Source organism: Grus americana, chromosome 4 (genome assembly GCF_028858705.1).
Source record: "Grus americana isolate bGruAme1 chromosome 4, bGruAme1.mat, whole genome shotgun sequence".
NCBI lineage: Eukaryota > Metazoa > Chordata > Aves > Gruiformes > Gruidae > Grus > Grus americana.
The window spans coordinates 62,047,639-62,075,356 of NC_072855.1; the positions used below are offsets into that span (position 1 = coordinate 62,047,639).

General features: G+C 45.7%; 1 long non-coding RNA gene across 4 annotated transcripts in view; it reads left to right on the forward strand.

Annotated features, from left to right (window-relative positions):
- Window positions 1-14,237: 14,237 nt before the first annotated feature.
- Window positions 14,238-27,718, forward strand: part of LOC129205688 (uncharacterized) — a 47,777-nt gene continuing 34,296 nt past the window's right edge. For all 4 annotated transcript variants that reach the window (XR_008576818.1, XR_008576819.1, XR_008576817.1 and 1 more), the window contains exons 1-2: window positions 14,238-14,388; window positions 14,730-14,800. This is a non-coding gene — a long non-coding RNA (uncharacterized LOC129205688). The remainder of the gene's footprint in view (window positions 14,389-14,729; window positions 14,801-27,718) is intronic.

Below are 27,718 nucleotides of genomic sequence, written 5' to 3' on the forward strand. Positions count from 1 at the left end.
GGCAGGGACACCCTCCACTAGACCACATTGCCCAAAGCCTCATCCAACCTGGTCTTAAACACTTCCAGGGATGAGGCATCCACAACTTCTCTGGGCAACCTGTTACACTGCCTCACCACCTTCATAGTGAAGAATTTCTTCCTAATATCTCATCTAAATCTATCTGCAATAAGGTCTCCCCTTCTCTTCTCCAGGCTGAACAATCCCAGCTCTCTCAGCCTGTCTTCACAGAAGAGGTGCTCCATCCGTCTGATCATCTTTGTGGCCCTCCCCTGTACTCGCTCCAACAGCACCATGTCTTTCTTGTACTGAGGCCCCCAGAGCTGGATGCAGTACTCCAGGTGGGATCTCACAAGAGCGGAGTAGAGGGGGAGAATCACCTCCCTCAACCTGCTGGCCACACTTCTTTTGAGGCAGCCCTGGATGCAGTTGGCTTTCTGGGCTGCAAGCACACACTGCTGGCTCATGTTGAGCTTCTCATCAACCAACACCCCCAAGTGCTTCTCCTCAGGGCTGCTTTCAATCCATTCTCTGTCTAGCCTGTAGTTGTGCATCCAATTGCCCCAACCCATGTGCAGGACCTTGCACTTGGCCTTGTAGAACTTCATGCGGTTCGCAATAGCCCACCTCTCAAGCATGTCAAGGTCTCTCTGGATGGCATCCTTTCCCTCCAGCATGTTGACCACACCACACAGCTTGGTGTCATCAGCAAATTTGCTGAGGGTGCACTCAATCCCGCTGTCCATGTCACTAGCAAAGATGTTAAACAGTGCCAGTCCCAATATCAACCTCTGAGGAATGTCTCCTCTTGGACATTGAGCCGTTGACTGCAATTCTTTGAGTGTGACCATCCAGCCAATCCCTTATCCACCAAGTGGTCAATCCATCTGTGCTGGGTTCGGCTAGGATAGTGTCCTGATCCAATGTCGGGGAGGTTTCAATACAATCCCAAGAGCGAGATTAAGACATAAACGAGGTCAAATGCTGTATACCAGAAACAGTTTTTATTATGAAAAGAGTAAAAAAGAAAAGGTAAAGGTAACCAATAAGAGCAATAGGACAGGGCAGAAAAGAAAGGCAGAAAACCAAGCAAGACTCCGGGATAGAATCGCAAGAATAGTCACTGCCATGGATCCATGGTGTCTTGGTGGCAGGGTCCAAATCTCTCATTCTGTGATGGCGGACGAAGATGCAGATCCACAGCGTCTCATGGGCGACATTCTGCAGCAGTGGGTGAAGGCGCACTTCCACAGCTTCCCGTGGGCAAAGGCGCGGGTCCACAGCGTCTCGGGGGTCTGTCTCAGGAGAGTCCAAATCTCTTGTTCTGCAGCGGTGGGCAAAGGCACGCCACCCTCATCTTGGCAGTCCCCTTTTATACTGGTGGCGGTCTTCACGATGGCACATGCGACACGGGTCCACGTTCCTGCACATGCGCACACACTTCTTGCAGTTCCAGCCCCGTTCTTCACGCGACTGTTACCTGACTCCACAGCGCATGACCCCGCAAGACCTTTTTCGCAGGTCTCTATGATCTGGCAATTGTCCTTATTGTCCTTATCGCACTCAGTAGCTGGAGAGGTTTTCTGCTTGAGCAAAGTGATCTTTGAGACAAAAGTTCTTACAGTCCAGTTTCTCACAGATAGCATGAATTTTCACCAGAAGCTGGGATGGGACACAGCCAGGATAGGTGACCCAAACTAGCCAAAGGGGGTATTCATACCATATGACATCATGGTCAGCATAAAAGGGGGCTAGTCAGGGAGGGGCAGTGTGTCTCCAGGACACGTGGCTTGGGCATAGGTCTGAGCATGTGGTCAGAGTTGTATGGTTGTTGGGTGAGAAACTGCATTGTGTATCACCCATTGTATATATTCCGTTATAAGTACTGTGCTATTTCCTTCTCCCTTTGCTGTCCCAGTAAACTGTCCTTATCCCAACCTATGAGGTTTTGCCTTTGTCTTCCCATTCTCCTTCCCATCTTGCCAGAGGAGAGGGGGTAAGCGAGTGGCCACATGATGCTCAGCTGCCAGCTGGGGCTAAACCACGACACCATCAAATCCATGTCTTTCCAATTTAGAGACAAGGATGTCATGTGGGACAGTGTCAAATGCTTTGCACAAATCCAGGTAGATGATGTCATTTGTTCTTCCCTTACCCACCAACACTTTAACCCCATCATAGAAGGCCACCAAATTTGTCAGGCATGATTTGCCCTTAGTGAAGCCATGTTGGTTGTCACCAATCACCTCCTTATTTTCTATGTGCCTTAGCATAGTTTCCAGGAGGATCTACTCCATGATCTTGCCAGGCACAGAGCTGAGACTGACTGGCCTGTAGTCCCCCAGGCCTTTCTTTTTTCCCTTTTTGAAAATGGGGGTTGTTTCGCCTGTTCCAGTCAGTGGGAACTTCACTGGACTGCCAGGACTTCTCAAATATGATGGAGAATGGCTTGGTCACTTCATCCACCAGTTCCCTCAGGACTCACGGATGCATTTCATCAGGTCCCATGGACTTATGCACCTTCAGATTCCTTAGTCAATCTCAAACCTGACCTCCTACAGTGGGCAGTTCTTCATTCTCCCAGTCCCTGCCTTTGCCTTCTGCATCTTGAGCAGTGTGGCTAGAGCATTTGCCAGTGAAGACTGAGGCAAAGAAGTCATTGAGTACCTCAGCCTTCTCCATATCCTGGGTAACCAGGTCTCCTGTTTCCTTCCAGAGAGGGCCCACATTTTTCCTAGTCTTCCCTTTATCACTGATGTACTTATAGAAGCTTTTCTTGATGCCCTTGACATCCTGGCCAGAATTAATTCTATCAGGGCTTTAGCTTTCCTAACCTGATCCCTGGATGCTCAGACAATTTATCTGTATTCCTCCCAGGCTACCTGCCCTTGCTTCCACCCTCTGTAGGCTTCCTTTTTGTGCTTGAGCTTGTCCAGGAGCTCCTTGTTCACTCATGCAGGCCTCCATGCATTTTTGCCTGATTTCCTCTTTGCTGGGATGCATCGCTCCTGAGCTTGGAGGAGGTGATCTTTGAATACTAACCAGCTTTCTTGGGCCCCTCTTCCCTCCAGGGCTTTGTCTCATGGTACTCTACAAAGCAGATCCCTGAAGAGGCCACAGTCTGCTCTGCTGAAGTCCAGGGTCGTGAGCTTGCTGTGCACCCTGCTCACTGCCCTACAGATCTTGAACTCCACCATTTCATGGTCACTGCTGCCAAGGCTGCCCTTGATCTTCACATTCCCTACCAGCCCCTCCTTGTTCGTGAGAACAAGGTCCAGCATGGCACTTCTCCTCATTGGCTCCTCCATCACTTGGAGAAGGAAGTTATCATCAACGCATTCTAGGAACCTTCTGGATTACTTATGCCCTGCTGTGTTGTCCCTCCAACAGATATGAGGGTTGTTGAAGTCCCCCATGAGGACCAGGGCTTGTGAATGTGAGGCTGCTCCTATCTGTCTACAGATGGCCTCATCCACTCAGTCTTCCTGACTGGGTGGCCTGTAGCAGACCCCCACTATTGTGTCACTGGTCCCTGCCTTCTCTTTAATCCTCACCCATAAGCTCTTGGTCAGCTCCTCGTAGCGTTTTCATAGAGGCATTTAAGTTGGGCCCCCGATGAAGCTGATTTATGGGCTGGAGTGGCTGGAATTCCTTTGTGCTGTACTTCAGGTGCTCTACTACTGACCTGTGAGCCTTCTCCTGGCTCTGGCCATCTCATGATGGCAGCGGCATCAAAACGGTAGGAGTGAGATGAAGTAAGGTTCCCCTCCCCTGGCAACTTTAGTTTAAAGCCCTCTACACCAGCTTGGCAAGCCTATGACCAAAGATGCTTTTCCCCTTCTCTGACAGATGGACACCATCAGCCCCCAGTAGACCAAGTTTCTCAAAGCAAGTCCCATGGCCTAAGTAGCTGAACCCCTGATTGTGACAGCAGTCCTGTAACCATTTGTTGACCCACTGGATTTCACTAGCCCTTTCAAACCCCTTCCCTTTGACTGGCAGGATTGATGAAAAAGCTACCTGCCCTCCAGAGTCCCTTACCACCTCTCCCAGGGCTTTGCAATCTTTCTTGATACTTCTCAGATTTCTCCTGACTGTATCTCTGGTTGCCCATGTGAAACAGCAGCAGTGGATAATAGTCAGTGGACTGTACAAAGCTTGGTAGTCTCTCGGTAACATCCCTGATATGAGCCCCCAGTAAGCAGCAAACCTCTCTAAGAGAGTGTGTCAGGTCAGCAAACGGGTGCCTCTGTAACTCTCAGAAGAGAGTTGCCTACTACTATCACTCATTGCCTTCTCCTATTTGCACTGGTTGTTATACAGGGAGCAGATCGGACTGCCTTACTCAGCTCCAGTGTCTTTCCTGATGTGGAGGTTCTTTTCAGTGTGCAGAGCAGTGAAGCAGTTCTGCAAGGTCACCTCAGGCTTCAGGGGAAGTCTCTTCTTCCTGCTGGTCCTTGCCATTGCAAGTTTCCATTCTTCTGGATTATTGCACCCTCTCCCTTCTGTGTGCACCAAAGGGGAGTTTCTGGCTGGCTGTGGGTCCACTGCAGACTGCACTTGGAATCACCTACCTACTTTTCAGAGTCCCTGATGTTACACAGCATTCTTACTGCCTCCAGCAGCTAAGCCACCTGCTGCAGGGGGTCCTACACCTGGGCACAACTTTTCCAGGCAGGCCTGCTGCCTATCCCTGCCCCAGGAGAAAGGTCTAGGCTCTTCCTGCAGTCTGAGGTCTGCACCTCAGCCTCTCCCTTCAGCAGCTCCATCCGGGTGGAGGCATTGGCCACTGCTGGGGTAGATGGTGCAGACCTCTGAGTAACACTACTTGAAATGCATATGACTACTTGCTCAGAGATTTCCACAACACAAACCTTACTCAGTATAATAAAAATAGATTGTATTTGTTATTATACAAGTTACTACAAAACAAGGGTGTTGATATTTTTGTTAGCTTTTATTTTCCTGGACAGTAATGAAAGAAACAATTATTTTGCAAAGTCAACCACTGAAGGTAGATGGTAGCAGCTCCCTACTGAGCACAGCTGTTTTTACATTTGCCAGGTGAGTTCTTGCAAATTTAAACTGAAGCACTGCAATGAAGCACTTTTCTGAGAAAATTTTACTACAGGAGAGCTCAGAGTTACTTACTCATTGTGATACTGCTTTGATATCTATTTGAACACGTACTGAACATATCTACAACATATGTCATTGCTGTATCTTCTGCTAGGGGTGAAAAAGGAGCAGCCCTCAAGGGCAACAACACGGTGGACCTAAAGAGCTAACTTCGGTTCTTTTGTCATTGTTCTTTTGCAGTGTTCCTCAAAGTGACATGGTTTAGGACCAGCTGGCAGGATTAGGGCAGTTTACTGGGACAGCAAGGGAGAGGGAAAACAACAACAGTACTGATAACAGATATTCACAATGGGTGATAACACAGAACAATTTACTGATCCAACAACCCGCCAACCAGACACTCAGTCCCGTCCCGGAACCATGCCAAAACCACGCCGCCCCCCCACTGCCAGACTAGGCCCCCTTTTATGGTGAGCATGATGTCACATGGTATGGAATAGCCCCCCGGCCAGCTTGGGTCACCTGTCCTGGCTCCTTGTGAAATTAACTCTATCCTTGCCAGAACCAGAACATTATCCACCCCTAATTCTATACCATCTACGTCATGCCCAGATTATTTCACAGACACCATTCTCTTACTCCATGGGCCATCGCTCTAAAGTGTCCATTGAGTTCATTTGGTCCATGGCTTTGGGTTCCATCTGCCATTACAGTCTCTCAGGGCAGGAACAATGGTGCGTGCTGCTGGATTGTTGCATGCTGCATCCGCAGATTTTTTTCCACGGACAGTGTATCTGGTATGGTCCATGCTCGCAGTCTGGACGTCAAAGATGTGATTTTTCGATGAAGTGCCTGGGGCACCAGGTGAAGTCACTTCTAGTTCCAAAGTCCATCCTTCATTAGTTTTGGGTGATTCTTATGGTCCTACCATTGATACAGTATATAGCTATTAACATCATACAATTTAATTTATTGGCTATTTTCACCCAAAATCAAATCCCCTTGGGGTACACACCAGACTTCCCCATCCTTTCTCATCACCCACCACGTGCACCCCGGTCCCTGAGCAAAAGCAGTCCCACAGATGGGCTTGCCTTTGCCTGAAGCAGGGATAACCCAAACTGTTTTCCCCAACATATTTTTCATGCGCACTACACAAACTTTATCCCCTTCTACTGGGTGTGGAAATTTTGATTGGGCAGGGCCATCTCAATTGGCAGATCCCCTAGTGTTAACTAACCAGGTGGCCTTTGCTAAATGTGTGTCCCAGTGTTTGAGGGTCCCACCACCCATTGCTCTCAGGGTAGTTTTTAGCAGTCCATTGTACCTTTCGATTTTCCCAGAGGCTGGTGCATGGTAGGGGATGTGATACACCCACTCAATGCCATGCTCTTTGGCCCAGGTGTCTATGAGGTTGTTCCGAAAATGAGTCCCGTTGTCTGACTCAATTCTCCCTGGGGTGCCATGTCGCCACAGGACTTGCTTTTCAAGACCCAGAATAGTGTTCTGGGCAGTGGCATGGGGCACAGGATGTGTTTCCAGCCATCCAGTGGTTGCTTCGACCATTGTAAGAACATAGCGCTTGCCTTGGCGGCTTTGTGGGAGTGTGATGTAGTCGATTTGCCATGCTTCCCCATATTTATATTTCAGCCATCGTCCTCCATACCACAGAGGCTTTACCCGCTTGGCTTGCTTGATTACAGCACATGTTTCACATTGATGGATGACCTGTGAGATGGCATCCATGTTCAAGTCCACCCCTCGATCACAGGCCCATCTCTATGTCGCATCTCTTCCTTGATGGCCTGAGGTGTCATGGGCCCACCGAGCTATAAATAATTCACCCTTACGCTGCCAGTCCAAATCCACGTCAGCCACTTCAGTCTTGGCAGCCTGATCCACCTGCTGGTTGTTCTGATGTTCCTCAGTGGCCCGACTCCTGGGTACGTGGGCATCTACATGACATACCTTTACAACTAGCTTCTCTAGCCGGGCAGCAATATCTTGCCACAATGGGGCAGCCCAGATGGGTTTGCCTCTGCATTGCCAGTTGCTCTGCTTCCACTGCTGTAACCACCCCCACAGGGCATTGGCCACCATCCATGAATCGGTATAGAGGGACAGGGTTGGCCACTTTTCTCTTTCAGCAATGTCTAAAGCCAGCTGGATGGCTTTCACCTCTGCAAACTGGCTCGATTCACCTTCTCCTTCAGCAGCTTCTGCAATTCGCCGTGTAGGACTCCATACAGCGGCCTTCCACCTTCGATGCTTTCCCACGATGCGACAGGACCCATCAGTGAAGAGGGCGTATGTTTTCTCATCTTCTGTTAGTTTATTATACGGTGGGGCTTCTTCAGCACGTGTCACCTCCTCCTCTGGCAACAATACGAAATCTTTCCCTTCTGGCCAGTCTGTGATCACTTCCAGAATTCCTGGATGACTGGGGCTTCCTATTTGAGCCCGCTGTGTAATCAGTGCAACCCACTTACTCCACGTAGCATCATTTGCATGATGTGTGGAAGGAGCCCTCTCTTTGAACATCCAGCCCAGCACTGGCAGTCGGGGTGCCAAGAGGAGCTGTGCTTCAGTGCCAATCACCTCTGAAGCAGCTCGAACCCCTTCATAGGCTGCCAATATCTCCTTTACCGTTGGAGTGTAGCAGGCCTCGGATCCTCTGTATCCCCGACTCCAAAACCCCAGGAGTCGACCTCGAGTGTCCCCTGGTGCTTTCTGCCAGAGACTCCAGGTAGGGCCATTCTCCCCGGCTGCGGTGTACAGCACATATTTTACATCTGGTCCTGCCCGGACTGGCCCAAGAGCTACGGCATGAACTATTTCTTGTTTAATTTGTTCAAAAGCTTGTCGTTGCTCAGGGCCCTATTTGCAATCATTCTTCTTCCAGGTTACATGGTAGAGAGGGCTTACCATCAGACTATAATTTGGAATGTGCATTCTCCAGAAACCCACAACACCTAAGAAAGCCTGTGTCCCCTTTTTGTTGGTTGGTGGAGACACGGCTGCTATTTTGTTGATAATATCCATTGGGATCTGACGCCGCCCATCATGCCACCTTATTCCTAAAAACTGGATTTCCTGCGCAGGCCCCTTCACCTTACTTCGTTTTACGGCAAAGCCAGCCTGCAGCAGGATTTGGATTATTTTCTTCCCTTTCTCAGAACCTTCCTCTGCTGAGTTGCCCCATACAATGATGCCATCAATGTATTGCAGGTGCTCTGGGGCTTCACCCTGTTCCAGTGCAGTCTGGATCAGTCCATGGCAAAGGGTGGGGCTGTGTTTCCACCCCTGGGGCAGTCGATTCCAGGTGTACTGGACGCCCTTCCAAGTGAAGGCAAACTGTGGCCTGCACCCTGCTGCCAAAGGGATCAAGAAAAATGCATTAGCTATATCAATTGTGGCATACCATTTGGCTGCCTTTGACTCCAGTTCATACTGGAGTTCCAGCATGTCTGGCACAGCAGCACTCATGGGTGGTGTGACTTCATTCAGGCCACGATAGTCTACCGTCAGCCTCCACTCTCCATTGGACTTCCACACTGGCCATCTGGGACTGTTAAAGGGTGAGTGGGTTTTGCTGATCACTCCCTGACCGTCCAGTTGACGAATCAGCTTGTGCGTGGGAACCAGGGATTCTCTGTTGGTGCGGTATTGCCGCCGGTGCACAGTTGTGGTAGCAATCGGCACCTGTTGCTCTCTCTTCAACCCTCAGCAACCCCACAACGGAAGGGTCCTCCAAGAGACCGGGCAAACTAGACAATGGTTCCATTTCCTCCGCTTCCAAGGCAGCTATTCCAAAAGCCCACTGGTAGCCTTTTGGGTCCTTGAAATACCCTTTCCGGAGGTAGTCTATGCCCAGGATGCACGGAGCCTCTGGCCCAGTCGCAATGGGGTGCTTTTCCCACTCATTCCCAGTTAGACTTCCTTCAGCCTCCAACAGAGTCAACTGTTGGGATCCCCCCGTCACACCAGAAATAGGTATCGTTCCACCCCTTCATAGCTCAATGGCATTAGGGTACACTGTGCACCGGTGTCCACTAGGGCTTTGTACTCCTGTGTGTCCGATGTGCCCGGCCATTGGATCCACACAGTCCAATACACCCTACTGTCCCTTTCCTCCACCTGGCTGGAGGCAGGGCCCCTCTAATCCTGCTCATCATATTCACTACTCACTTCTTGCAGAAAGGACTTAGAAGTCCCTTCAAGAGGATCATAAGTGCAATCAGGCCTTCCACTTGATCTGGGGGGCTGCCCGGTGGAAACTGGAGCAGCATTCTTTCTGGAAGAGTCCCTCTGTACAGCTGTCTTGCCTTTTAGCTCATGTACGCGTGCCCGCAGGGTTGAGGTAGGCTTCCCATCCCATTTCCTCATGTCTTCTCCGTGGTCACGCAGGTAAAACCAGAGGATACCTCGTGGTATGTATGCTCCATATCCCCTCTCTGGAGCAGAAAAATGCTTACTCCTAACAGCTGAAATACGGGTCTGTGCAGGTGGGGAGTAAGATATATCCTCTTTGAGTTGCTGGACGTCCCGGGACAGTTTCTCCACAGCTGAGACGAGGGAGGAAGAAAGGCTCTCTTCATATTGCCGGAGTCGGCCAGCCACTTCATCCACTGTGGGTGCCTCTTCACTTTTCCATTCAATGACTGCCAGTGAGTTGGTGTATGATGATGGTGCATTTCACACAAATTTTTGCCACATGGGTCGGGTACACTGGACTTCATCAGGGTCTGTGGGCAACTGTGCATTGTCCGGATCATAATAAACCATTTCCCGCACAGCTAATTCCCTCAGATATTGGATACCTCTCTCCATGGTGGTCCACTTGCCTGGCCGACATACGACATCTTCACTGAAAGGATACCTTTCCCTCACACTTGACAAGAGTCGCCTCCAGAGGCTGAGGGCCTGTGCCTTCTTCCCAATTGCCTTGCCAATGCCCCCTTCCCTCGACAAGGATCCCAGCTGCTTGGCCTCCCTGCCCTCCAGTTCCAGGCTACTGGCCCCGTTATCCCAGCAGCGGAGCAGCCAGGTAATAATGTGCTCCCCTGGAAGGCGCCTGAAATCTTTCCACATATCTCGCAGCTCACTCAGGGACAGGGATCGGGTGATCACTTCTGGTTCTGGCTCTTCTTCTTGTTCTCGTGATGGTCCCGGTTCATTATCATCTCTCACTAAGCGAACCAATTTCTTTGTGTATTTCTTTTTGTGTATAGGGGCGACTGATACTGGTATGGGTTGATCTTTTGGCTCAGCTACAGTGCCTGTTGCGGGGGCTTGGTTAGCTGCAGTGCCTGTTGCAGGGGTTTGGGTAGCTGCAGTGCCTGTTGCCGGGGCTTGGGCAGCTGCAGGGCCTGTTGCAGGGGCTTGGGTAGCTGCAGTGCCTGTGGGTCCGCTCTCTCCCTCTGGGTGGTGCTGTCTACTCTCAAGCAGTGTTTGATAGATTATGGCCAGGGCCCAGCACAGTGCATTAAGTTGTGTCTCCTTAGAATCCCCACAGCATTTTCCTTTCAAATGTTCCACCATTTTTTCAGGGTCTTGCAGTTGTTCGGGAGTGAAGCTCCAAACCATTGGGGGTGAAAAGGTCTCTAGATACCCGCCCATACTCTCCCACATGCCCTGCCAGCCCTGACCACTCAGCCTTGGGGAAGATCCCTGGGTGGTATTCTTGAAACAATTTTTGCTAACCCTGAACAGGACTTGGAAAACATGCAGGAGACCTAGCAATAGGAATATACTGGCCTGAACAGTCCAAGGGTATTCAAAATTCTCAAAAATTGTTGTGACCAACCAAAAGGGAAAAGGGGAGGTGAAAGAGTGGGAGAAGGTATCCCCCCCGTCTTCCCCATAGATTGGGTGCAATTATTAATCAATTCTGAAATATATTGACCGAGGTACGGGCCTGACAGAAGTACAAGTACCAGCTCAGACTGATGACCGTCGATGATATCTTATCATAAGTCATTCTCACACAGTACAACAATATGAGAACAGGAACCCCTCTCCCAGAGGTGATAAACAGCGCTGCAGGGATTACATAGAGTAAACATGGGTTTACAAACCAGAGCAATGGGACTAAACAGAACATCATTATCACCAGCGACTGTTTCAATAACATTATAAGTGCTTATAACAATTTTGTTTAAACACACTTGGGTCAGACTTGTCCTTATCACAACCCCTCGAGCCCCACATTGGGTACCAAAAAGGACTGAGGTGGTTTAGCCCCAGCTGGCAGCTGAGCACCACGCGCTGCTGGCTCACCCCTCCCCCCGGGGGGATGGGGAGGAGAACCGACAAACAACAGCAAAGCCTCGAGGGTTGGGATAAGGGCAGTTTACTGGGACAGCAAGGGAGAGGGAAACAATCAACAACAGTACTGATAACAGATATTCACAATGGGTGATAACAGAGAACAATTTACCGATCTAAGGACAGACCAACCCTATGCTCAGCCCCATCCTGGAACTGCACCAAAACCGCCACCCCCTCCCCTGCCCGACTAGCCCCCCTTTTATGGTGAGCATGACATCACATGGTATGGAATAGCCCCCTGGCCAGCTTGGGTCACCTGTCCTGGCTCCTTGTGAAATTAACTCTATCCTTGCCAGAACCAGGACACAAAGGAAGGAAGGAAGACAAGATCCCAGTATTCTCTGCAGACAGGATAACTCAGCCTTAGGACCTTAAGGTAAATAGTACCTTTATGTAGCTCACTGAAATTCTTACTGCTGAATATTCAGAAAGTTATTTACAACCAATGAGCAACCCTGAATGTAGGATTTGTTCCAGAATAAATTCCTTTACAAGTCACCTGGTGGCTACAAACATTAGTTTTTTCCTACATAAAGATTGCTTTTCTATTGGACAAACTCCGTATTACAGTCCTATTGGGAGTGCAAAGGACATGTCTCACTTATGATTTAGTTTTGCCTAAGCAGAATTTGTTAGAGGAAAAACAAACAAAAAGGCATAAATTGTACATCAGTTGTGCTGACACAAAATGTTGCTAAATTGGGCATCAGGAGTGTAATAATATTCATGTCCTTTTAGTTCTTATTCTGGTTTATTGCATAGGCTTTATTGTAATGGTATGATGTTGGCATTACAGCATCTTTTCTTTTTATTTCATTGAAGTGATGTGAATATGCTAAAGAAGTTAAAACTTTTTTGTGTGTTCTGGTCTGTTTCTTCCCAAGTGAGTACTTTGTATATAACTTGGGAAGGAGTAGACGACCCTCAAACTGATTTTTTTTTAATAAGCTGAAACTTTCAGAAAATTATGCTAACTTCTGCCATTATAAACATTTGCATCCAAATCCTTTCAATTAAGTAGATAGGAAATTACTCCAGCATTATTGTATGTTTAGGCTGAGCCGAAATCATTGCTACTGTTGCTTGTTTTTTAGGCAAAAGATAAGCAGGATAAAAAGTGCAGATATATGGGTGATGAGGCAAACAAGATGAAAAACAAAGGGAAGACTATGCTGAATTTTAACATAGAGATGTGGAATCATTTTCCATCGTGCCTAAATACATGATTTGTAATTGGCACAGATGGCACTGTCTCTGTTAAGCAGCTCTTCATAAAGTGATAACTCAGTTGGCTACAAATTCCAGATGTGCTGCTTTGTTTGTGTTTACGGAAGTGCCAGGGAATAGTGCTACCAATATATTAAACACAAGCACTTTTCTTTCACACTGGGCATACACTATATCTTGGTTTCCTAATTTTGTTCCTTCCAATATGTAATCAAGGTATTTGCCACTGTAAGGGAAATGTTTCATGCATTCTTTTTTTCAGTAAGGATCTGGTCTGTCTATAAGTTTTTATATTTTTTTTCTATATTTTTTGGCAGCTAGTCAGCTGAAAATCACAACTCAGTGATACCCTGTAGCTTTAATGCAATGATATTAGCCAGTAATTAAGTGAGTTTTCCATAATGGCTGTGCTCAGTGACTCCCTTCTTTTTCATCTTCCTCAGTGACTCCCTTCTTTTTCATCTTCCGTGAGCTGCTGCTCCTACTTCAGAATCCCCTTGCTTCTTGTTTCTCAGAACCTATGCCTTGTGTTGGCTGGCTGAGCATATCTGTTATCTGAAAGGCAGGTTGCCTGTGTGAACATATAATGCTCCTAGTTATGGTTGTGATTTTTTCTGTTAAAGCAGCACAGTCTTGCTACACTGGGTGCATTTATGTTGCTGTAACGATCACTTATCCTTGTGTGGCTTTTCGTCAGTTTGTACGAGCACCTTTGTGCTCCTGTAACCGCATGTACGCTGTGGACTGGGCTACAGTAGTTAAGCCAGTACAATTTTGTTGGCAGGAAAGCTCTGAGGGAGTTTAAGACATGCTTTCACATGTAAATAATTTCAGAGCTTGCAGTGTTGCTGTGCGGTAGCTGTGTTCATTTGCTCTGTCAGCGCTGAAATATAAACATTCTTTCATGTCTTATGCTTTTGTGTAGTGAAGTAATTGCTGATCTGTCTTGGTGTTTTCACCATTTTCATATCCCTTTAACAACCGAACATAGAGGGAACAACCAATCTGACTTGCTGTATGCACCTTTCCTCACTCTTAGTTAATTATTTTTGGGTGGCAAATGCTATGCAAGTACTTTAGGAATGTTATGCATGGTAAGCAGAGCCACTGTGGAATTTTTTAATGAGGAGGTCTGAAGAGCTGTAATTCAGCATGAATCACTTCTGCTTTATATCCTGCGCTGTGCTTTTGTGTGCCTACCACCCACCACGGAGCCCCAGCAGCATCCAGAGGCCCCAGATGAATTCAGAGCTCTCTGCAGGGATGCTTGCAAATGCACGTAAGTCACTGCACTCAGGAAATTAAAATCTTAGTTGACAAGGCAGAGGAAGGAATGATGTTTGTTCCAATTTAAGTACTAGAGACTGACATGTAAAGAGAAAAATATGTCAAAAAGTGCCCATGACACTTAGGAGCACATGTTTTTTTCAACACAAGTATAAATTAACTTCCAAACTGGAGCTGGTCAGAAAAGCTCTCTTGGAAAAAAATGACTCAACGAGACTAGAAAGTTGTGTGTTGACTTTTGTTTGAGTTAAACTGAAAGCTTCTTTGGCTGGGTGTGTCTAGCACAAAAGAGGAGGGCAAACTAAGGCAGGAAGCTAGCCTGGTGCTAGGGAATTTCACTGCCCTGGGTGACCCAAGTAACTGGGAGTGTGACACTGTGAAATGTTAATTTAATTTCTCTGTTACCTTTAGGTGGATGTGTATGCAGATATATTAAGGATACTAAAAGTGGCTGCTTTTCAAAGGGTAAAATATTGCATTTTTTAAATTATAACTTGTATCTGGTTTGTTTTGTCTGTTTTGATGTATTTTTGGCTTTTACATTTTTTTAAATGAAAATATTAAACATTAAAGTTGAAAAAATAATTTGGTTTCCAAAACAAGTTAAATTTGACAAGTTAAGGTTCTGTTTTATACACAAAACTGACTTTCTATTCAGTAAAAAGTATTCAGGTTTTGTTTTGAAGCAGAATAATTTTTTCTATGGAGAATTCATATCAAGAATGAGAATTCATTCTCTCTCTCTCTCTGATGCTCTACCTGCAGATGCTTAAACATAATTTCTGAATTTCTGTTATATTTTTCAGTCGGACTTAACTGCAGAGTTTTGAAGATATGTAAGCCAGTGAACCTTGATAGCAGGATGTGATCTTCACAGGTATATTGGGCACTCTGGACATACTGCTTTCAAAGTATTTGTTGTTAAGAGTAGCATGTTTCATCAAGTCCTCATAAATAAAGTTGTTTTAGTAGACAATCTCATAACTGCTTTTATAATCTGTGCCATAGTTTAAGACTATTAAATATGAAGTGAATTTCCAGCAGTAAAAAGTTTTAGATTTATAATGAAGTAGAGAGACAAAAAATGGTGAGAAGATGCTGATGGTGTCACCTTGGGAATACAGTTTCTCTTAATCCTTAATTTATGTAATGTTCGTAGATATACGTGAACTGTATGTATTCATTATGTACTTGTGTGCTAGGTGTACTGTATTCTGCAGGGTAACATGTTTCCATCACTAGTGTGGCTAAGTATAAACTTCCTTGCAAATACCTTAAAAATTAATGCAATCAGGCCTTGGTAGTGTCACATAAAAACATGTAATTCTTAAACATTTGTTACTTAATTTGCAAGTATCTCAAACCAGGTTATAACTGCACTACAAACTCAGATCTTCTTATTAAGAGGAATAAGGTGATCTTGCTTAATGTAAGGAAAGCTCTATGTACTTTTTAACTCCTGTCCAATGTCTACCACTCTTTATGGCTGCTGTGAAAACCAAGAGTGTTTAGTGAGGCTTCACAAATATATAGTAATTCCTCTGTGTGTCTATCCAATGGTCTATGAAGTATAAGCCCAAACCACTTTATAACCATGTCTTGGTTTTGGCCAGGATAGAGTTAATTTCACAAGGAGCCAGGACAGGTGAGCCAAGCTGGCGGGGGCTATTCCATACCATGTGACATCATGCTCACCATAAAAGGGGGGCTAGTCGGGCAGAGGGGGCGGCGCGGTTTTTGGCGCCGTTCCGGGGTGGGCTGAGTGTCTGGTCAGTCGGTCCTTGGCTCGGTAAATTGTTCTCTGTTATCACCCATTGTGAATATCTGTTATCAGTACTGTTGTTGATTGTTTCCCTCTCCCTTGCTGTCCCAGTAAACTGCCCTTATCCCAGCCCTCGAGGCTTTGCCGTTGTTTTTCCGTTCTCCTCCCCATCCCGCCGGGGGAGGGGTGAGCGAGAGGCCGCGTAGCGCTCAGCTGCCGGCTGGGGCTAAACCACGTCAAACCATTAGAACTTTTGTGTACTTGTTGGTACCATTCTTGCACAATCTTAGCATAGCAAGATGTTTGGAAAACTGGTCTGAAGTTCACAGTCAGGTTCCTTGACTTAAGTGTCAAATCTGTCATAACTGCTGACTCTGGAGCATGTTTAATGTTCTAGAGTTTTAATGCCAGCAGTTGGCATGCAAGGAGACAGAGCAAGGAAACTGCTTTTAGAAGTGGAGTGGTACTATTCATATACACTATCATTTGCAGTTTATTACTTCATAATTGCTAAGTATTTTCTGAAAGAATCTATGCTTATTTTTCATATAATCTGGATGGTTCAGAAAAAAATCAAGTTCATGATAGTAAGGCTGTTGCAATTGTGGTGATCCGGGAATATAAGCAAGGTGAAACTCTGTTGGAAGAGCAGTATCTGATATAATTGGAGGGAAAGAAGACAAGCTTTTGAGCTTTTTTAGATCTGAAACAGAAATGTGAAACTTCAAATTATGATGGGAATTGTTGCTCTGATTTTACAATAAATTTTTTCCTGGCACTGAGTTGCTAAACCATCATAACAAGACATAGCTGTAAATTAATACTACCTCATTAATGTGTTTCTTTTTTAAAAAAAAACTAGGGGTAGGCTCAAAGGTTGGGGCCTGGCACTTCTGAAGTAAAAACTTTGTTTCCCCTCACTCTTCCCTGTATTCTGTATAGAGTGCACCCTCAGCAAGTTTGCTGATGATACTAAACTGGGAGGAGTGCTCGACATGCCAGAAGGCTGCACTGCTATTCAGCAAGATCTTGACAGGCTAGAGAGTTGGGTGGAAAGGAACCTAATGAAATTCAACAAGAACAAGTCCTGCACCTAGGGAGGAATAACCCCAGGCACCACTACAGGTTAGGGGTTGACCTGCTGGGAAGCAGTGCTGCAGAGAAGGACCTGGGAGTCCTGGTGGACAAGAAGTTATCCATGAGCCAGCGATGTGCCCTTGTGGCCAAGAAGGCCAATGGTATCCTGGGGTGCATTAAAAAGAGTGTGACCAGGAGGTTGAGGGATGTTAACCTCCCCCTCTACTCTGCCTTGGTGGGGCCACATCTGGAATATTGTGTCCAGTTCTGGGCTCCCCAGTTCAAGAAAGGCAGGGAGACTCAAGAGAGTCCAGTGAAGGGCTACAAAGATGATTGGGGGACTGAAGCATTTCTCCTATGAGGAAAGGCTGAGAGAGCTGGGTCTGTTTAGCCTGGAGAAGAGAAGACTGAGAGGGGATTTCTTCAGTACTTAGAAATATCTAAAGGGTGGATATCAAGAGGATGGGACCAGACTCTTTTCAATGATGCCCAGTGACAGGACAAGGGTGAATGGGCACAAACTGGAACACAGTAAGCTCCATCTCAATATGAGGGAAAATTTCTTCACTCTGAGGGTGACAGAGCAGTGGAACAGGCTGCCCAAAGAGGTCATGGAGTCTCCTTCTCTGGAGATATTCAAAACCCACCTGGATGCGATCCTGTGCAACCTGCTCTAGGTGAACCTACTTTAGCAGTGGGGTTGAACTAGATGACCTTCAGAGGTCCCTTCCAACCCCTACCATTCTGTGATTCTGTGATTCTTGCTGCAAGTCTATATCACTATTTTTCGTTCTCTGGAAAACTGATAAACTGAATGTTTGCTCCCTCTTAATGTAAAACAAATGCATCTGCAAAAGTCACTCCCTAGACCATGCTGCTTTGTGAGCTGTTAAATTAGCTTCTCCATCTGACCTGAGACATGTTCCTTATTTGTAAATCTGAACTTCTGTTCCACCTTCATAGAATCATTGCTGCTATGAAGAAAATTGAGTTTCATTCTGTTTGTGTTCTTGTTTTCAAGAGGTTTTTTAACGTCATGTTTAAGAGTTTGTTTGGCATCTACACTTAGTTGTATACTTTCACTCTAAATAATATGCCCCGGGGTTGATTCTTGTATTAACAAGCAGTTTTCAGCAAACTTTGTATGCTAATGACGCATACTTTCTCAAGAAGCACAGGCATGAAGTTGAATCCTTCTTTCAGTAACAACTCTGCCCTGCCGTCTCTACAGACAGAGCATTCAGATGTTATGTAAGCATACATAACTATCTTGACCTGTATTTGTTTAAGCCATTTAAAACTAGAAAGATTCAGGTCTTCCAAACTGCCCCTGTATCTCTATAACTGATATTCTTTGATTCATTTATCTCACATTAAGAAGACGACAAAGCCAAATGTTTGTGCTTGTCCCAAGGATGATTTTTGGTGCTTTTACCTTTCAGTTTCCAAATTACTGACTAAATGCTGACTAAAATATCTAAAAGATATTTTCTTCCAAGCATTGTTTCAAAATTTTAAAATTACCATGTAGGTTAAGAAAGCTCATTTTGAAGTTTCAACACTTCTATTCCAGAAATCAAGGCATAATGAGTTGTTTGATTGGAATCCCAATGCACATGGGATTGTTTGTGTTTCCTAATTCAGATAACTCTTCCTAGTTAACATGGGGTTTGAAGAAGCCATACGGTTATGAACATCTGAAGGAGAGGTGATGTGTAGATGAAAATAAAGATATTTGTGGCCAAATGTGTGGTAGCAGTTTCAACAAATGTTTTGGCATCTCCTGCTGAAAATAACTGGAGAGGTGGGAGCAGAATGATGCTGCAGTCCTGGACCCTCAGGATTTCCCTGGATTGTATGGATGTTGTAGAGGTTGGTTTGGTGGGTTCCCCATTTCTGCCCTCTCCCCCCCCCCTTTTTTTTTTAATCTTTTGAAGATGTATCAAAGTACCTAGAACATCAGGTTTCAGCCACCACACTGCATACAGTTCCTTTGATTCATTGTTGAATTAAGATTTCAGAAGCCTTAGAGGGTGAGAGATTATGAACTGACCTAACATTTCAGCTCACAAAGTTCAAGTTAGCTTTTGTTATTCAAGAAGAAAGTGGCCAGACCTGAATTTGTGTACATTTCTAGTGGCAATGAAAACCAAACTGCTCAGAAAACATGAACTCTCCTGTCAAGATTAATTTTAAAATTAATCACCTTTGTTTGACTGCTGATATCGGAGAACTTTGAATCACTGCCAGTGTGAAACTAGAAACCTCCCTCTGTTTTTAAATGATGGTTGGTGTTGCTCACATTCCCATAACTGAAGTAACAAGAACTCTTTTAAAATATTTGGTATCACAAACTTTATTTTAAAAATATCCAATCATGAGCTGGCAGTGCTATCAGAAAGGGTCAAGTGTATCTTCTGGCCTGGTCCTGTGATGTCAGACATCCTGGCTGCCTCATTCCCACTGTTTTGCCAACACAAACTTGTATAGCTGCTTTGACAGCTGAAGTAGTTTCTTCTACTTCTGTTTGAGTTTTTGTTATTAATATAGCTGCAAAGTAAAAAACTATGATTATCATTCAACTCTGGCAGAAAATTCTTCAGAATTGTTGCTGAAAATTATAGCAACTAAAGTTGGTTGAAAATTTTGTGGTAAAACTTTTAGATATTGAAATGTTTCACTGTGCCTCAGTTTCATATTTTTATTCCTAGTTAAAATGCATTCAATATGAACTTGCATTAATGCATTTTTGCTTTTATTTTCTTCTTTTGTTGCAGTTTTCTGATGTTGTATTTGTATCTTTTAGAATTTGCACTACAGTATGCAAAAGAAAATATTTATACAATTCAGAAAGAAAATCTTAGTTAAGCTGATCTTGATGTTTTGTGAAGATGAAGTGTTTCAAAATTTCTATTATACTGAAATGCTTCTGTTTTCCCCCCTGAGCCTCTCTTGCTCTAGTTGAGGAGAAACTCTTCAGTTACCCATGATTTAAAAGCCACTTTTCCTCAGAATCTGAATTTATTTATTGTCAAAGCACTGACTATATAATGATCAATACATGACACTTAATTATTGGAAGTAATTATTTATTTTATAGAATTGACTTTTCATTCAAATAAGGCAAAGATGTACTATAGAAATGCACAAAGAATTTAGTTTAGATTCAGTGTTATGACAAGGTGATGTTTGCCCACATTGTGCTATTTCTATGAGTGCAAGTATCTTGCATTAAATCAGAAGAATAAATGAGATGATGTCTTCTACAGATTACTAGTTTTCTGGATTTTTTTTTTTTTTAATCAGAGAGAATATTTCTAATGCTGTGCTGGCAAACGCTGTTAAGACAGTGGTATGATTATACTAAATTACAAGGCTGCTTTCTTTCACTAGCAAGATGTTATTCATTCTCTTGGTCATAAACTCTTAAGTAATTTCCCTAGAAAATCTTTAGGTTGTTTTCTTGCTAAAACCTGTGCTGTAAAGAGACAGATTCATCTTTTGATTTCATTTCTCTAGAAATAATGTCAAGATTAATTAAATGATTTAAAAGTGTAATTTATTTCAAAGTAAGCTTTATGCAACTAGTAACTTGTTAGTAAAACACACACAAGTAGTTCAGCAGGCCTTTATTTAGGTGTGCTACATCTGAGAATAATTATCATAAATGACTCATTACTGGGCTAAATAATATGTGTAAGAAAAAAGTATATTTTTCTAATTATCTGTACCTCCTTGCTTTTGCTGGATTCCTAACATAGATCATGAGTTCAATTAGGATGTTAGCACTGTCAATATGGAGCTGTGTATTATTTCCAGATCACGTGGTTTAGACCCACACTGCAGCTGAGTGCCATGCGGCCGCTCACTCACCCCTCCCCCAGCGGGCTGGGGAGGAGAACGGGAAAACAACAGCAAAGCCTGGAGGGTTGGGATAAGGGCAGTTTACTGGGACAGCAAGGGAGAGGGAAAACAATCAACAACAGTACTGATAACAGATATTCACAATGGGTGATAACACAGAACAATTTACGGAGCCAACAACCGACCACCAATAGGACACTCAGCCCGTCCCGGAACAGCACCGAAAACCGCGCCACCCCCCCTCTGCCCAAGTAGGCCCCTTTTTATGGTGAGCATGATGTCACATGGTATGGAATAGCCCCCCTGGCCAGCTTGGCTCACCTGTCCTGGCTCCTTGTGAAATTAACTCTATCCTTGCCAGAACCAGATCATTATCCACCCCTTATTCCATACCATCTACGTCATGCCCAGATTATTTCACAGACACCATTCTCTTACTCCATGGGCCATCGCTCTAAAGTGTCCATTGAGTTCATTTGGTCCATGGCTTTGGGTTCCATCTGCCATTACAGTATCTCAGGGCAGGAACAACAGTGTGTGCTGCTGGATTGTTGCACGCTTCATCCGCAGATTTTTTTCCATGGACGATGTGTCTGGTATGGTCCATGCTCGCAGTCTGGACGTCAAAGATGTGATTTTTCGATGAAGTGCCTGGGGCACCAGGTGAAGTCAGTTCTAGTTCCAAAGTCCATCCTTCATTAGTTTTGGGTGATTCTTATGGTCCTACCATTGATAAAATATATAGCTATTAACATCATACAATTTAATTTTATTGGCTATTTTCACCCAAAATCAAATCCCCTTGGGCTACACACCAGACTTCCCCATCCTTTCTCATCACCCACCAAGTGCACCCCGGTCCCTGAGCAAAAGCAGTCCCGCAGATGGCCTTGCCTTTGCCTGAAGCAGGGATAACCCAGACTGTTTTCCCCAACATATTTTTCATGCACACTACACAAACTTTATCTCCTTCTACTGGGTGTGGAAATTTTGATTGGGCAGGGCCAGCTCAATTGGCAGATCCCCTAGTGTTAACTAACCAGGTGGCCTTTGCTAAATGTGTGTCCCAGTGTTTGAGGGTCCCACCACCCATTGCTCTCAGGGTAGTCTTTAGCAGTCCATTGTACCTTTCGATTTTCCCAGAGGCTGGTGCATGGTAGGAGATGTGATACACCCACTCAATGCCATGCTCTTTGGCCCAGGTGTCTATGAGGTTGTTCCGAAAATGAGTCCCGTTGTCTGACTCAATTCTCCCTGGGGTGCCATGTCGCCACAGGACTTGCTTTTCAAGACCCAGAATAGTGTTCTGGGCAGTGGCATGGGGCACAGGATATGTTTCCAGCCATCCAGTGGTTGCTTCCACCATTGTAAGAACATAACGCTTGCCTTGGCGGGTTTGTGGGAGCGTGATGTAGTCGATTTGCCATGCTTCCCCATATTTATATTTCAGCCATCGTCCTCCATACCACAGAGGCTTTACCCGCTTGGCTTGCTTGATTACAGCGCATGTTTCACATTGATGGATGACCTGTGAGATGGCATCCATGCTCAAGCCCACCCCTCGATCACAGGCCCATCTCTATGTTGCATCTCTTCCTTGGTGGCCTGAGGTGTCATGGGCCCACCGAGCTATAAATAATTCACCCTTACGCTGCCAGTCCAAATCCACCTCAGCCACTTCAGTCTCGGCAGCCTGATCCACCTGCTGGTTGTTCTGATGTTCCTCAGTGGCCCGACTCCTGGGTACGTGGGCATCTACATGACATACCTTTACAACTAGCTTCTCTAGCCGGGCAGCAATATCTTGCCACAATGGGGCAGCCCAGATGGGTTTGCCTCTGCATTGCCAGTTGCTCTGCTTCCACTGCTGTAACCACCCCCACAGGGCATTGGCCACCATCCATGAATCGGTATAGAGGGACAGGGTTGGCCACTTTTCTCTTTCAGCAATGTCTAAAGCCAGCTGGATGGCTTTCACCTCTGCAAACTGGCTCGATTCACCTTCTCCTTCAGCAGCTTCTGCAATTCGCCGTGTAGGACTCCATACAGCGGCCTTCCACCTTCGATGCTTTCCCACGATGCGACAGGACCCATCAGTGAAGAGGGCATATGGTTTCTCATCTTCTGTTAGTTTATTATACGGTGGGGCTTCTTCAGCACGTGTCACCTCCTCCTCTGGCAACAATACGAAATCTTTCCCTTCTGGCCAGTCTGTGATCACTTCCAGAATTCCTGGATGACTGGGGCTTCCTATTTGAGCCCGCTGTGTAATCAGTGCAACCCACTTACTCCATGTAGCATCGGTTGCATGATGTGTGGAAGGAGCCCTCTCTTTGAACATCCAGCCCAGCACTGGCAGTCGGGGTGCCAAGAGGAGCTGTGCTTCAGTGCCAATCACCTCTGAAGCAGCTCGAACCCCTTCATAGGCTGCCAATATCTCCTTTACCGTAGACCTCAAGTCTCCCCTGGTGCTTACTATCAGACTGTAATGCAGAACGTGCATTCTCCAGAAACCCACAACACCTAAGAAAGCCTGTGTCTCCTTTTTGTTGGTTGGTGGAGACATGGCTGCTATTTGGTTGATAACATCCATTGGGATCTGATGCCATCCATCATGCCACCTTATTCCTAAAAACTGGATTTCCTGCGCAGGCCCCTTCACCTTACTTCGTTTTATGGCAAAGCCAGCCTGCAGCAGGATTTGGATTATTTTCTTCCCTTTCTCAGAACCTTCCTCTGCTGAGTTGCCCCATACAATGATGCCATCAATGTATTGCAGGTGCTCTGGGGCTTCACCCTGTTCCAGTGCAGTCTGGATCAGTCCATGGCAAAGGGTGGGGCTGTGTTTCCACCCCTGGGGCAGTCGATTCCAGGTGTACTGGACGCCCCTCCAAGTGAAGGCAAACTGTGGCCTGCACTCTGCTGCCAAAGGGATCAAGAAAAATGCATTAGCTATATCAATTGTGGCATACCATTTGGCTGCCTTTGACTCCAGTTCATACTGGAGTTCCAGCATGTCTGGCACAGCAGCACTCATTGGTGGTGTGACTTCATTCAGGCCGCGATAGTCTACCGTCAGCCTCCACTCTCCATTGGAGATCCGCACTGGCCATCTGGGACTGTTAAAGGGTGAGTGGGTTCTGCTGATCACTCCCTGACCCTCTAGTTGATGAATCAGCTTGTGGATTGGAACCAGGGATTCTCTGTTGGTGCGGTATTGCCGCCGGTGCACAGTTGTGGTAGCAATCGGCACCTGTTGCTCTCTCTTCAACCCTTAGCAACTCCACAACGGAAGGGTCCTCTGAGAGACTGGGCAAACTATTTTTGGCCACTCATTCCCAGTTAGACTTCCTTCAGCCTCCAACAGAGTCAACTGTTGGGATCCCCCTGTCACACCAGAAACAGATACTGGTTCCACCCCTTCATAGCTTGATGGCATTAGGGTACACTGTGCACCGGTGTCCACTAGGGCCTTGTACTCCTGTGGGTCTGATGTGCCAGGCCATCAGATCCACACAGTCCAATACACCCTACTGTCCCTTTCCTCCACCTGGCTGGAGGCAGGGCCCCTCTAATCCTGCTCATCATATTCACTACTCACTTCTTGCAGAAAGGACTTAGAAGTCCCTTCAAGAGGATCATAAGTGCAATCAGGCCTTCCACTTGATCTGGGGGGCTGCCCGGTGGAAACTGGAGCAGCATTCTTTCTGGAAGAGTCCCTCTGTACAGCTGTCTTGCCTTGTAGCTCATGTACGCGTGCCCGCAGGGTTGAGGTAGGCTTCCCATCCCATTTCCTCATGTCTTCTCCGTGGTCACACAGGTAAAACCACAGGCTACCTCGTGGTGTGTATGCTCCATATCCCCTCTCCGGAGCAGAAAAATGCTTACTCCTAACAGCTGAAATACGGGTCTGTGCAGGTGGGGAGTAAGATACATCCTCTTTGAGTTGCTGGACGTCCTGGGACAGTTTCTCCACAGCCGAGATGAGGGAGGAAGAAAGGCTCTCTTCATATTGCCGGAGTCGGCCAGCCACTTCATCCACTGTGGGTCCATCCACATTTACTTTTCCAGTCGATGACTGCCAGTGAGTTGGCATACGATGATGGTGCATTTCACACAAATTTTTGCCACATGGGTCGGGTACACTGGACTTCATCAGGGTCTGTGGGCAACTGTGCATTGTCCGGATCATAATAAACCATTTCCCGCACAGCTAATTCCCTCAGATATTGGATAGCTCTCTCCATGGTGGTCCACTTGCCTGGCCGACATACGACATCTTCACTGAAAGGATACCTTTCCCTCACACTTGACAGGAGTCGCCTCCAGAGGCTGAGGGCCTGTGCCTTCTTCCCAATTGCCTTGTCAATGCCCCCTTCCCTCGACAAGGATCCCAGCTGCTTGGCCTCCCTGCCCTCCAGTTCCAGGCTACTGGCCCCGTTATCCCAGCAGCGGAGCAGCCAGGTAATAATGTGCTCCCCTGGAAGGCGCCTGAAATCTTTCCACATATCTCGCAGCTCACTCAGGGACAGGGATCGGGTGATCACTTCTGGTTCTGGCTCTTCTTCCTGTTCTCGTGATGGTCCCTGTTCATCATCATCTCTCACTAAGCGAACCAATTTCTTTGTGTATTTCTTTTTGTGTATAGGGGCGACTGATACTGGTATGGGTTGATCTTTTGGCTCAGCTACAGTGCCTGTTGCAGGGGTTTGGGTAGCTGCAGTGCCTGTGGGTCCGCTCTCTCTCTCTGGATGGTGCTGTCTACTGTCAAGCAGTGTTGGATAGATTGTGGCCAGGGCCCAGCACAGCGCATTAAGTTGTGTCTCCTTAGAATCCCCACAGCATTTTCCTTTCAAATGTTCCACCATTTTTTCAGGGTCTTGCAGTTGTTCGGGAGTGAAGCTCCAAACCATTGGGGGTGAAAAGGTCTCCAGATACCCGCCCATACTCTCCCACATGCCCTGCCAGCCCTGACCACTCAGCCTTGGGGAAGATCCCTGGGTGGTATTCTTGAAACAATTTTTGCTAACCCTGAACAGGACTTGGAAAACATGCAGGAGACCTAGCAATAGGAATATACTGGCCTGAACATTCCAAGGGTATTCAAAATTCTCAAAAATTGTTGTGACCAACCAAAAGGGAAAAGGGGAGGTGAAATAGTGAGAGAAGGTATCCCCCCCATCTTCCCCATAGATTGGGTGCAATTATTAATCAATTCTGAAAGATATTGACCGAGGTACGAGCATGACCAAAATGCTACGTACAAGTACCAGCTCAGACTGATGCCTGTTGATGATATCTTATCATAAGTCATTCTCACACAGTACAACAATATGAGAACAGGAACCCCTCTCCCAGAGGTGATAAACAGCGCTGCATGGATTACATAGAGTAAAGATGGGTTTACAAACCAGAGCCATGGGACCAAACAGAACATCATTATCACCAGCGACTGTTTCAATAACATTATAAGTGCTTATAACAATTTTGTTTAAACACACTTGGGTCAGACTTGTCATTATCACAACCCCTTGAGCCCCACGTTGGGTGTCAAAAAGGACTGACGTGGTTTAGGCCCAGCCAGCAGCTGAGCACCACGCGCTGCTGGCTCACCCCTCCCCTGGCGGGATGGGGAGGAGAATGGAAGAACAAGGGGAAAATAGTCAACAACAGTACTGATAACAGATATTCACAATGGGTGATAACAGAGAACAATTTACCGATCCAAGGACAGACCAACCGTATGCTCCAGCCCCATCCTGGAACTGTGCCAAAACTGCCCCCTCCCCTGCCTGACTAGCCCCCCTTTTATGGTGAGTGTGACGTCACATGGTATGGAATAGCCCCCGGCCAGCTTGGGTCACCTGTCCTGGCTCCTTGCCAGAACCAAGACACCAGATCTTGTAGCAATTTGAAGATGGGTCTTAAAAATACTTAAAAAGAACACTAATGGCAAGATCTCACTATTTAACAATCAAGAAAAGATAGGAAAAGAGGGGAAGATGACTCAGACAAAAAGTGACGTCTGGTCTTCTGTATTCTGATATGTAGAAATGTATTGAGCATATTATTGAGCTCTGCTTTCTCTTGCAAAAAGTGCTTTGCCTCTAGGCCTAGGTGATGTGGCTAACTGGAGAGTGTCTTCTGCTTCTGCTGAAAGAATTTTCTAATCTGACTGGCTGGACCTGTGTTTGTCTTTATTGTAAAATAGCATGCCATCTATGGCTTTTTTAAAACTTGGTCTGGAGAATTTTTCTGTTATTGGAAAATGTCCTGTGCTGAGTTTAGCTATGCTCTTCTATCTGTTTCTGTCTTTCAGTCATGCAATAAGATAAAGTGATTTCATTGAGTCACTTGATTTGTCTTCAAGCAGGCATAACTGATGAAATGTTATTAAATAGCTGCAAATATTCTACTATAGCAATACTTCTGATTTTCTGCCCTTCTGTGAAGAAGTTCATAGGATCTTTTCATTTAAGGACCTTTATATTTTGTGAGCTGACAAGGTGTTCTTATCGTTTAGACTTGTTCCTCTTTTTGGCTAACCAAAAGATTTTGCACTTTATCTCTTGTATACATTCTTTTCCTCATCAGGGTTTTTGGTCTTTCATTAATCTGTCTGTACTAAAGGTATTACGTTTCTTACTATAGAACTACCGGTTTAAAATAGCAGTGCTATCAGCTCTCTGTCTCTGATATTCTAAGGATAAGTCAGGAAAAACTTGTGGGGAGATGTCATAGAAAATACTTTGAAAAGCCAATCTCAGAATATGAATTCATAACTAAGATACTTAAAACTGTGAACTGGACAGAGATATATTGTCATTAGTAATTTTTATGCTCCCTTCTTTCACACAGGTGCTAACAGCTCCTTCTCCTCCATATTGACAGAGGTTAACTACCACTCTCTCTCTAGTGGTCCAATTGATTTATGTAATTAGATTACACTAAGACCTATAAACCTTAACCTATACTTAGGCTGGATTGTTCTGCTTTTTGTATGAATTTATGACAGAACACTAATTGCAAAATTTTGTGGTTTTGGCTGCTGTATCAGCTGGCCTAACACAAGATAACTACCTTTGACTTTTG